Source organism: Triticum aestivum, chromosome 7A (assembly GCF_018294505.1).
Source record: "Triticum aestivum cultivar Chinese Spring chromosome 7A, IWGSC CS RefSeq v2.1, whole genome shotgun sequence".
In the NCBI taxonomy this organism is placed as follows: domain Eukaryota; kingdom Viridiplantae; phylum Streptophyta; class Magnoliopsida; order Poales; family Poaceae; genus Triticum; species Triticum aestivum.
Window position 1 is genome coordinate 715336417 of NC_057812.1, and position 12787 is coordinate 715349203.

The 12787-nt window shown below is 46.9% G+C and overlaps 1 pseudogene; it reads left to right on the forward strand.

Annotated features, from left to right (window-relative positions):
* The first annotated feature begins 1277 nt into the window (after positions 1-1277).
* LOC123153845 (uncharacterized) lies at positions 1278-9392 on the forward strand (annotated as a pseudogene).
* Positions 9393-12787: the final 3395 nt, after the last annotated feature.

Genomic DNA, 12787 nt, shown 5'->3' on the forward strand with positions numbered 1-12787 from the left:
CGGTACATCATGGAAATTTTTCCAAAAATTTCCCATGCAGTATGGACCTAGTTTGGGCCGGACTATGCCCGCGCGGCCTATTTTGTAAATTTGTTTATGTTTACTATTCTTTTTTGTTTTGTTTTCTACATTAAATAATTAGGGACTACAAAAAACGAAAATTAAAAAATATATAACGTTGAAATTAAATATTTATAAATCACAAAATGTTGGGTTCAAAAAATGTTTGCGATTTTATAAAAAAATTGCTTATTCAAAACATGTTCGAAATTTTCATAAAAATGGTCGGGAAATAAAAAAGTGTTAATGATTTTTAAAAAAGTTCACGTGATTATTTTTATAATGAAATTGAACATAATTTCACCAATTGAAAAAACGCTCATGAACGGAAAAATATGCTAAAAAATCAAAAACTGTTCGAGACTTACAAAATAGTTATTTCTTTCATAAAATATTTGCTGATTCAAAAAATGATCATGCATTCAAAAAATGTTTGCTAAATCAAAAAAAGTTAATGAATTTCAAATTTTGTTTCACTAATTTCCAAAACAATGTTCGTCCATTCTAGAAATGTTCACCGATTCAAGAAAATTGTTAAAAAATTGTCATAATTTTTAGAAAAAGATTGCAAATAGTATATAATGTTGATGAATTCAAAAAATTGTTCTTGATTTTTAGAAAATGTTCGAAAAATTGTAAAAGTGTTCATGAATTTTAAAAATGTTCGTGAGTTTTAAAAAATTGTTCCTGATTTTACGAAATTGAGAGTGATAGTGTATCTCGGTGATGCAGCAAAATGTAATTATGGTCATTGGAGATTATGAATTTTTTGTTCATCCCATTGCAGCGCACATGCCCTGTTGCTAGTACCTACTAATAAAAGGAAACGTTCTATTTAAGCCGGATGATTTTCATGCCGCGTAAACCGCCTGGAGCACACGACACGTGTCCAGCCCCACACACCGTTCGCAACCAGCCAAAGCCTTATCTCTTCCTTCGTCTTCGCACGTTCTCCCCCACTCTTCCTCCTTTTCCCCTTTCGTCTGTCATCACAAGTGAGAGAAAGGGCCTGAGGCCGGCGCCGCGGCATGAAGGAGGAGGCCGAAGGCTGGCGCTGCTCGTCGCCGGTGCTCCAGCGCAACACGGGGAGGTCGGAATTGGGCGCCGCTCATCGCCGGAGGTAGCTACGTCCCCGTGGATCTCGCAATGCCAGCGGAGATGCAGTGCAGCACAAGCGGCGCTGCGACCACGTGGAGCTCGTCGGCGGCGGTGCTGCAATGGAACGCTCGCCGACGGCTCCTGGTGCTGCGTTGCAGTGCTCACCGGTGGGCTGTCGAGCTGCAGTGCAGCGCTCGGTGCTCAAGTGGAGCTCACTGGCGTTCTCAGTGCAGCACAAAACGGTGTCGCGGCCCCGTGGAGCTCGCCGCTCCGGTGCTGCAATGGAGCTCTCGCCGCTGCCTCCCATTGCGACGTTGCAGCGCTCGTCGGCGAGCCCGAAGCTGCAGTGCAGCAGCTCGGTGCCCCAATGGAGCTCTCGTCGGCGGCTCCTGGTGCTCCAATGGAGCCTCCCCGACAACTCTTGGAGCTGCGATGCAGCGGCTGTTGGGGAACGTAGCAGAAATTCAAAATTTTCTATGTGTCACCAAGATCTATCTATGGAGAAACCAGCAACGAGGGAAAGAAGAGTGCATCTACATACCCTTGTAGATCGCTATGCGGAAGCGTTCAAGAGAACGGGTTGAAGGAGTCGTACTCGTCGTGATCCAAATCACCGGAGATCCTAGTGCCGAACGGACGGCCCCTCCATGTTCAACACATGTACAGCCCGGTGACGTCTCCCATGCCTTGATCCAGCAAGGAGAGAGGAAGAGGTTGAGGAAGACTCCATCCAGCAGCAGCACAACGGCATGGTGGTGGTGGAGGAGCGTGGTACTCCAGCAGGGCTTAGCCAAGCACCGCAAGAGACGAGGAGGAGAGAGGTAGGGCTGCGCCAGGGAGAGATCAAATCGTGTGTCTTGGGCAGCCCAAAACCCCTACTATTTATAGGAGAAGGGGAGGAGGGTGCGCCCCCTCTAGGGTTCCCACCCCTAGGGGGCGGCAGCCCTAGATGGGATGGAGGGGGGGCGGCCAAGAGGGGGAGAAGGGGGCGCGCCCTAGGGTGGGCCTTAGGCCCATCTACGCCTAGGGTTTCCCCCTTCTCCTCCTAGCTACGCCTTGGGCCTTGTGGGAGGCGCACCAGCCCACTCAGGGGCTGGTCCCTTCCCACTCTTGGCCCATGCAAACCTCCGGGGCTGGTGGCCCCACTTGGTGGACCCCTGGGACCCTCCCGGTGGTCCCGGTACGTTACCGATAAAACCCGAAACTTTTCCGGTGACCAAAACAGGACTTCCCATATATAAATCTTTACCTCCGGACCATTCGGAAACTCCTCATGACGTCCGGGATCTCATCCGGGACTCCGAACAACATTCGGTAACCACATACAAACTTCCTTTATAACCCTAGCGTCATCGAACCTTAAGTGTGTAGACCCTACGGGTTCGGGAACCATGCAGACATGACCGAGACGTTCTCCGGTCAATAACCAACAACGGGATCTGGATACCCATGTTGGTTCCCACATGTTCCACGATGATCTCATCGGATGAACCACGATGTCGAGGATTCGATCAATCCCGTATACAATTCCCTTTGTCAGCGGTATTGTACTTGCCCGAGATTCGATCGTCGGTATCCCGATACCTTGTTCAATCTCGTTACTGGCAAGTCTCTTTACTCATTCCATAACACATCATCCCGTGATCAACTCCTTGGTCACTTTGTGCACATTATGATGATGTCCTACCGAGTGGGCCCAGAGATACCTCTCCGATCACACGGAGTGACAAATCCCAGTCTCGATTCGTGCCAACCCAACAGACACTCCCGGAGATACCTGTAGTGTACCTTTATAGCCACCCAGTTATGTTGTGACGTTTGGCACACCCAAAGCACTCATATGGTATCCGGGAGTTGCACAATCTCGTGGTCTAAGGAAATGATACTTGACATTAGAAAAGCTTTAGCATACGAACTACACGATCTTTGTGCTAGGCTTAGGATTGGGTCTTGTCCATCACATCATTCTCCTAATGATGTGATCCCGTTATCAACGACATCCAATGTCCATAGTCAGGAAACCGTAACCATCTATTGATCAACGAGCTAGTCAACTAGAGGCTTACTAGGGACGTGGTGTTGTCTATGTATCCACACATGTACCTGAGTTTCCTATCAATACAATTCTAGCATGGATAATAAACGATTATCATGAACAAGGAAATATAATAATAACTAATTTATTATTGTCTTTAGGGCATATTTCCAACAGTCTCCCACTTGCACTAGAGTCAATAATCTAGTTCACATCGCCATGTGATTAACACTCACAGGTCACATCGCCATGTGACCAACATCCAAAGAGTTTACTAGTGTCACTAAACTAGTTCACATCATCATGTGATTAAGGCTCAATGAGTTCTGGGGTTTGATCATGTTTTGCTTGTTAGAGAGGTTTTAGTCAACGGGTCTGCAACAATCAGATCCGTATGTACTTTGCAAATCTCTAGGTCATATTATAAATGCTGCTTCCACGCTCCACTTGGAGCTATTCCAAATGGTTGCTCCACTATACGTATCCGGTTTGCTACTCAGAGTCATTCGGATAGGTGTTAAAGCTTGCATCGATGTAACCCTTTACGCCGAACTCTTTATCACCTCCATAATTGAGAAACATGTCCTTATTACTCCAAGGACAATTTTGACCGCTGTTTAGTGATCCACTCCTGGATCACCTTTGTACCCTCTTGCCAGACATGTGGCAAGGCACACATCAGGTGCGGTACTCAGCATGGCATACCGTATAGAGTCTATGACAAAAGCATAGGGGACGACATTCGTCCTTTCTCTTTCTTCTGTCGTGGTCGAGCTTTAAGTCTTAACTTCATACCTTACAACTCAGGCAAGTACTCCTTCTTTGACTGATCCATCTTGAACACCTTCAAGATCATGTCAAGGTATGTGCTCATTTGAAAGTACCATTAAGCGTTTTGATCTATCCTTATAGATATTAATGCTCAATGTTCAAGTAGCTTAATCCAGGCTTTCCATTGAAAAACACTTTCCAAATAATCCTATATGCTTTCTAGAAATTCTACATCATTTCTGATCCACAATATGTCAACAACATATACTCATCAGAAATTCTATAGTGCTTCCACTCACTTCTTTGGAAATACAAGTTTCTCATAAACTTTGTATACACCCAAAATCTTTGATCATCTCATCAAAGCATACATTCCAACTCCGAGATGCTTACTCCAGTCCTTAGAAGGATTGTTGGAGCTTTGCATACTAATTAGCATCTTTCAGGATTGACAAAACCTTCCGGTTGTATCACATACAACCTTTCCTCAAGAAAATCGTCGAGGAAACAATGTTTTGACATCCTATCTGCAAGATTTCATAAATAATACAGTAATCGCTAATATAATTCCAACAGACTCTTAGCATCGCTACGAGTGAGAAAGTCTCATCATAGTCAACTCCTTGAACTTGTCGGAAAACATCTTAACGACAAGTCGAGCTTTCTTAATGGTGATACTTACCATCATTGTCCTTCTTCCTTTTAAAATTCATCTGTACTCAGTAGCCTTACGACCATCGAGCCGTTCTGCCAAAGTCTACACTTTGTTTTCATACATGGATCCTCTCTCGGATTTTATGGCCTCGAGCCATTTATCGGAATCTGGACCCACCATCGCTTCTCCATAGCTCGTAGGTTCATTGTTGTTTAGCAACATGACTTTCAAGACAGGATTACGTACCACTCTGAAGTAGTACGCATCCTTGTCATCCTACGAGGTTTGGGAATGACTTGATCCGAAATCTCATGAACAATATCATAAACTTCCACTTCAATTGCTGTAGGTGCCACAGGAACAACTCTTTGTGCCCTGCTAGGAGGGACGCTGGTGCGTGGCCAGGCTGGGTTGGTTGCAGGCAGAGGCAGCGTACGCGCACGCGTGAAGGCGGTCCAAGGGCTGCCTGGTGGCACGGTTATGACTTATGAGTAGGCTGGAAGGCTACAAAGCAAAATGCTAGCGACACGAGATTTTGTGGGAAAAAAAAAAGAATCGATCTCGGCGAGATGCTTATGCGGCAACGTGTCAGATCAGTTCGATCCGATCGGGAGTGAGTCGCGTCACGCGTGCAAACAGCAGCAGCGTAATGGAGTTGGAGCAGTGCGAGGCGGCGGCCTGTACGTGATGCGTGGGATCTGGGTCAGGCCAAACTTGCAGTCCGACATAGGCGTGCGGGCCAGGCGGGGCTAGGCCAGGTGCTGCTGCAAGGACGCACTGGCTGGCTTTCCTGTGCGAGGCAAGCCGCTAGTAGATCGCTCGAGATGATGCAAGGCACAAGAAATCAATCAGCGGAGAAATTCATCATGGTGAGCGTCCACCAGAAAGATGCTTTGGCAGCAAACTAAATGGCATCGGGTGTTGTGCTACAAGCGGTGCATTACGTGGAGCATGGCTTGGATCAAAGGCACGTGCATGGGAAGTATTGCAGCTTGGTTATTTCCATGGGTCAATCGTGGTAGACAAGGATGGAAATTTTGTTGGCACAATAGGGATGTTTGAAGTCGTTGCGGGAAGTCAAGCATGCTAAGATGGTACTATCATGTGATGATTGCGGATTCGTGGAAGATGATTTGGAAGCCCGGAGCGCACCGTAAAGGATCATGCAAACACAGGGCGTCATGCAATGCACGGATGTGCGGACGGAGACGACGCAGGGTGGAGCATAATTGCAGTCGGATAACTTCGGCTGGGTCGGACTGGACTGTCTGACGGATCGACGGGGATGTCGGTCAAAGCAGAAGATGGTGGTGATTTCAGCGACGACGACATAGGAGCGTGATGCTGATGGTGGCCGACTTCTGGGGCGTGGAAACACGTGGTGCAGGCTTGAGGGCTTGTGCGGCTTCGACAGACTATTGCGCAGGGTTGATTCAAGACGGTGCACTTGAGAGCTTGGAGTCGACAGGGCGCGGGAGGGTGGCACGTACAACCACCATAGAGTCATGTTGAAGGTGGAGTTGGAGTCTGATGGAGGACCACACTCTGTGCTGATGGAGGGGCTATGGCGTAAGAATTCAGAGAGTCGAAGCCTATTTCAGCGGGATAACAAGAGAACGTGGATCGGACTGGGTACCAGTGGTCTGATGGAGACGTGATACTCGGCATCGGTCGGTGATGATCGGTGGTTCTCTGCAGTGGGGGTTGAGGCAGTGTGGGCTAGCTACCCAAGAGACTCGACCAGGATAGCAGAGGCTCGACGCAGTGATAGTGGCGAGGCGTGCGGTAAGCACGGGACACAGCGACAGGCCAATGCACTAATGGTGAGACATGTGGTCAGACAAAGTGTGCAGGGGGTGCTGAAGTAGTGTTGACGAGTACCGGATTCAAGTTGGTGACTGGGTCTATCGGTGCCGGTTGATAGACGAGAGTTGACCATGGGGAATCTGAGAAAGTGGCGGAAAGTCTGAAATTGTCAAAACAGAGAGAGTACATGGCCGTATATTCTGTGGTGCTCGGTGCACATGGCAAAGTGCGGATGACAAGACAGAAGGAGGTGGAGTGCTATAGTTGTGGGACATCCCAGAGACTATCCGGAAAAAAAGGATGAGACAACTGCGAATTTGACTCAGGGTGACACAGGGTGACGGTGAAATTCCTTCAAGTTTTAGACAGACGGTCAAGAAAGAGCGGTGATGTTGAGTTCAGGTAACTCTTGTATGTGACATCCAATATGTGAGTTGTTCATTTTCACGCAGATAAATTATCGGCGTGTGATGGCATTGAACGGAAACTCCGAAAGTTGGTAGCACAAAGTAGAGCAATGAGAAACTTAATTTTGCTCGAGTATTGACTGTGAAGAAGACGAGAAGGGACTACAGTTGCAGGTGGAGTCATATGGAGTCTGGGAGTAGCAGCGGTGCTCATGGTGTATCTCAAGTCCAATGTACATGGAGGTTCGACGCACGGACGAATTCAAGGTGGTGGAGAATATTCGCCAAGGTGAAGTTTGTTAGAGTTGTGTCGAATATTATTGTACAAGTTAGGTTATAGTTGGACTTGGAGTCGTACGGTGTGTAGACAGGATATGCAGTCGTGTCCAAGTAGGACACTTATATCCTAGGCCTTTCATATATATCGAGTGTAGACACACGATGTAACCTATGCTAACATAATAGCACAGGCGCGCAAGGAGGAGTCGGCGGCGTGTGCCGGCGCCCGAGTGGCCGGTGTGCGGTATTGTGACGGTGTCACGGGGAGGAGCGCTGTAGTCAAGCCCCGGGATGTAGCCATGATGGTGAACCTCGTTAACAAATCTCGGTGTCGTGCTTGTGTGATTGCTTGGTCCTTGGTAGATCGACGGAACGCCTTGGATTTATTCTAATATAATTGATCTTTGGTGCGATGCCTGCTGTGTTCCCCACGGATCTGGACCTGTGGGGGTGAGTGGGTGGGGTGGTGGGGGGGGTGATATTTGGTGTTCTGTTTGAGTTACTCTGTTTTCCCGTCAGCTCAGTTAATACCTGCTGCCTTCTCCACGGATCTGAACCTGTAGGGGGGGGGGGGGGTGGAATATTTGGTGTTCTGTTTGTGTTCTTATCAGGATGTTTTAGGGCATCTTGCTTTCATCTCATTTTGTCTACCGATGGCAGTTAGTTCTTTTCAAAATTCAACCCACCTATAGTTCATGTCCTTTCTTGTTGCAGGAGGTTCAACCTGTTATAATGTCACTGCTGCCACTAGAGAGGCCGTGAGGACAAGCATTGTTTCAAGAAGTTGGAAAATGCTCTGGACATTCCACTGTAATCTATGTTTTCATGATCTCACTGATCCGGATTCTGACACCGATGACGAGTTCGCTGCTCAGGATAGTACCAAAATAAAGCAAGCAAAGTTCATTGAGACTGTAGATTCGGTTATCCAACAAACATAGTGGGATAGGAGTCAACAAGTTCAGCATCAGGTGTGGCCTGCACAAAGAAGACTCTCATCATCTTGACAGGTGGATTTCGTTTGCCACTTCATCGAAGGCGAAGATAATACATTTTGATCTGCTAATAATTGATGGTCCATTATATGGAGTTCACCACTTCCCTCTTGAGGCCTTGGATGCTCAAGATAGCTCATTTGTGCAGTCATTGTTTCTCGCTGCTGTTTCTATAAAGCCACACTCAGGAATATGTGGCTTTACAATACTCAGAAAGCTTGTTCTGAAATCTGTTCAGATATTCGGGGATTTTCCTGGCTTGCTTGCAAAGTGTTCAGCACTTGAGGACTTACAGATCATCAGCTGCTCTCGTGTTACTAGTTTAAGCGTACCACACAAACTCGATAAACTTCAACATTTGCTGATTGATAGTACATGGGATATCAAGACGGTTGAGTTTCATGCTGTTGATCTTGCTCATTTTGAGTACAGAGGGGAAGTGATCCCTATAGTGCTTCATGGTTGCTCAAAATTAGAGAAGGCAACAATAATGTTTATGGCCACTAAAGCAGTGACCCACACATTCACTGCAGTTCCAAGCATTTTTCCAGTAAAGATATTAAATATGCAAGCTGTTATATCAAAATATGCACAGGTTGCCTAGTTTTTTTCTTTTTTGCTTACCTCATAGATAGTTCTTCAAAATTGGTGTTACTGTTATGTCATCTTTTTTGTCCGGGTCATGTTTCAGTTGCAGAAGCTGCCAGCAAGACCACAGGGCATGTTTATGCATTTGAGGCATATGACTTGCTAACTAAGTGTAAATTGTAGAGAAGCAAATTACGATAATGAAGTTCTTCAACTGGCCCATTGTTTGGATGCTGCACCCGGACTGGAGACATCGCACTTGCATGTGAGTGCAATTTTATTTATTTAGAAAGATTAATATATGGACCTTCAGAAAAGAACTGTAGTTGGATTAGTTTGACCAAATGATTGCAATCTTCCAATGCAGATGTTCTATATGATATCCAGTGGTGTCTCCAGTGCTGAGGTGGCGGGTATGCGCCGCCATGATCATCTCAAGACGGTCTTCATGAGCGGATTTCGCTGTTACAAGGCTCAGATTGAGCTGGCGTGTTGTATCTTGGGGAATGCTTGTGTTCTTGAGCAGCTGACGATAGAACCAAAGGTCACAAACACAATATGGGCGGGTAATTATTATGCGTGGAATAAAGGCCTCGAAAGAATTTTACCGAGGGTCTGTGAGTGGGCACAGATCACCTCGGAGCGCTTCAGTAAGGTGATCACTGTGTTAGGTGCGCCCCTTCACAGTGAGTAAACTATCCTTTCCCATATATGTACTACGTGCTATTGAATAATCTTTAGTAGGCAGTCTTGAGCATTTCAGTGTAACTGGGAGAAGTTTATTCGTTCATGTAATGCTTCTGTAGTGACTGTTTGGTTACTATTTGTGTGTCCCTCTTATCTTAGGGAGAAAAAAGAACAATTTGTCTATGTGTGTCCAATGCATGTATTCCTTTCCGACCTGTAAGATGGTTATTTGTCCTGGTATGCTATCTTTGGAGCTGCTGAAAGAACCCGAGTCGTGAAAATTCAAACAAACTTGCATCTCTATATGTACATTTGCCAACTCTTGAAAGAAGTGAAGCTGTAATGGGAGCTCACTGGTAACAAAACTTACACCACAAAATTTATGTATCGTTGGCTTTCCTATCTGGGAGTCCAAACCCCATATTTGGTCAAATCTGGAAGCTAAAAATTCCTTTGAAGATTTTGGTTTTAACATGATAGGTTGTCCATGATAGAATAGAATCCCTACAAAAGAACAAGTACTTCATAGGCATGGGCCTACTGATAGCAAGTGTCCCCTGTGCAGGGAAACCGAAACAACTGATCATGTTTTCTTTTGTTTTCTCATTGCTGTCTTTGTCTGCTCCTTCTGTTCGGGAGGTTTTGGGTTGGAATTGGCACCCTCCATCAGTCCAAGACATGATTACATGGCTGAAATCTGAGCCGACTGGGAGCATTGATTATCTTTGCATTGGTATGTACAGCGGTTCGGTGGGCTCTTTGGAACATCCAACTGACTGACGTTATCTCTCACACATTACTTTTCCTGCAGCAATGGAGGCTTCTTTGGCCCAGCAAGACGCAGGATCTCTTCACCACCATCATTAGCGAGTGCCGTCATCGCCTTCTGATTATTAGGAGTAGATCTTAATTACTGGGATGCTATGCCGCTCAGATTCTGTAATCCCCTGATGTTTTTAACCTCACTGTATCCTGATCCTGGAGTGAGTTAGTATGTGTCTCTGTTAGGAAGTCTTGCACTCCGTTCTCTTCACTGTGATTATTCCAATGTAGTAACTGGTACCCTCCCCCACAAAGTAAACTTTGTTACCTTTTGCTCCAATGAAGGTTCGCCTGTCCCGGTGAAAAATGAAACACCTCTTCAAAGTGTATGCTAAGGTACCAAATCCTCAAGCCATACAAAACATCTACATGCAACATGACATCTTGCCGCTCGTTTGGTTTGGAATTGTGGTGAATTTGCCGGGGTTTTTCTTTGCGCGAATGTGAACTGAACATGGGGTTGCCCTGCAGCATATTTTGCTGATCACCCGGTTCACCGTGTCGACAACACCTGTAGAATAGTTAAAAAAAAGACAACACCTGGAGAATGAGGGCGATGACCGACGGTGGGCCTGGCCATAGTCGGAATGTCGGATCCACGTCCCCTGATGAGAGCACCATTGGTGGGTAGGCGGCACTGGTAGCAAGTTCACACTCAGATACGCAACCCGACCATGTCTGATCTAATGGCCTATACACATCTGAACTGAAGCCACAATTGCAGGTAGCAATTATCATTGGCGGACGATACTCTGCCGAGCGCCACAAATAACGCACTCATTCAGTTGTCATTTCCTCAAATCACGGGATACAGAACCGCCACTCTGAATCCTGCCTCCCCAACACGAGAGGCAACCGCGCCGCCTGCCGCTGCCCAACATGGCCCGGTGAAAAATGAAACACATTTTCAAAGTGTATGCTATCTCAGCCGTGACACGAACGGCGACCTCACGACTCGCGACAGCTTTCGGGTGGAATACTACAGAGTACCTGATGCAACCACTAAGTAGTTCCTAGCTGAAGATCCTGTGGCATGGATCTAGTAAAAAATTCTAGACGAAATTTCCCACGCACCCATTCAGTTGTCATTTCCTCAAATCACGGGATACAGAACCGCCACTCTGAATCCTGCCTCCCCAACACGAGAGGCAACTGCGCTGCCCGCCGCTGCCCAACATGGCCCGGTGAAAAATGAAACACATTTTCAAAGTGTATGCTATCTCAGCCGTGACACGAATGGCGACCTCACGACTCGCGACAGCTTTCGGGTGGAATACTACAGAGTACCTGATGCAACCACTAAGTAGTTCCTAGCTGAAGATCCTGTGGCATTTTGTATTTAGTAAAAAATTCTAGATGAAATTTCCCACGCACCCATTCAGTTTTCATTTCCTCAAATCACGGGATACATAACCGCCACTCTGAATCCTGCCTCCCCAACATGAGAGGCAACCGCGCCGCCCGCCGCTGCCCAACATGGCCCGGTGAAAAATGAAACACATTTTCAAAGTGTATGCTATCTCAGCCGTGACATGAACGGCGACCTCACGACTCGCGACAGCTTTCGGGTGGAATACTACAGAGTACCTGATGCAACCACTAAGTAGTTCCTAGCTGATGATCCTGTGGCATTTTGTATTTAGTAAAAAATTCTAGATGAAATTTCCCACGCACCCATTCAGTTTTCATTTCCTCAAATCACGGGACACAGAACCGCCACTCTGAATCCTGCCTCCCCAACACGAGAGGCAACCGCGCCGCCCGCCGCTGCCCAACATGGCCCGGTGAAAAATGAAACACATTTTCAAAGTGTATGCTATCTCAGCCGTGACACGAACGGCGACCTCACGACTCGCCACAGCTTTCGGGTGGAATACTACAGAGTACCTGATGCAACCACTAAGTAGTTCCTAGCTGAAGATCCTGTGGCATTTTGGATCTAGTAAAAAATTCTAGACGAAATTTCCCATGCACCCATTCAGGTGTCATTTCCTCAAATCACGGGATACAGAACCGCCACTCTGAATCCTGCCTCCCCAACACGAGAGGCAACCGCGCCGCCCGCCACTACCCATGCATGGCCCTGCTCCTCCATGTTTAATGTCGTTGCAGGCGTGAATGCAGCACTTCCGCCGCCGCCCCCATTCCCTCATCCCGTTGCCCTCTTCCGCGCATCCGGCGATTCGGTGCAATGGCGGGGGACATGTCTTTCTAGCAATCCTATCTCTCTCTCTCTCTCCAGATCGTTCTCTCTCTCTCTCTCTAGCAATCCTTCTTGCTTCCCCTGTTGTCTCTCTCAATGCCACTGTATGCAGGTTTTGACAGGTTTGTGTTGGCTGGAACTTCAGTTCACGCTCTGTTGTGGTGGATCTCACTACGCTCAGGAGGTGTTCCACGAAATGCAAAGCCAGAGAAAAACTACAGACGAGACACAGGTTCAGTTTTCTCTTCAGGCGATGAATGCCTTTCTCTCTTTTGCTCTGGCTACCAACATAGCCGGCTCCTTTTTTTTTGTGTGCAGTTGCACAAACACACACACACACACACACACACACATGTACGCCGGCTTTGCTACATCAACGGA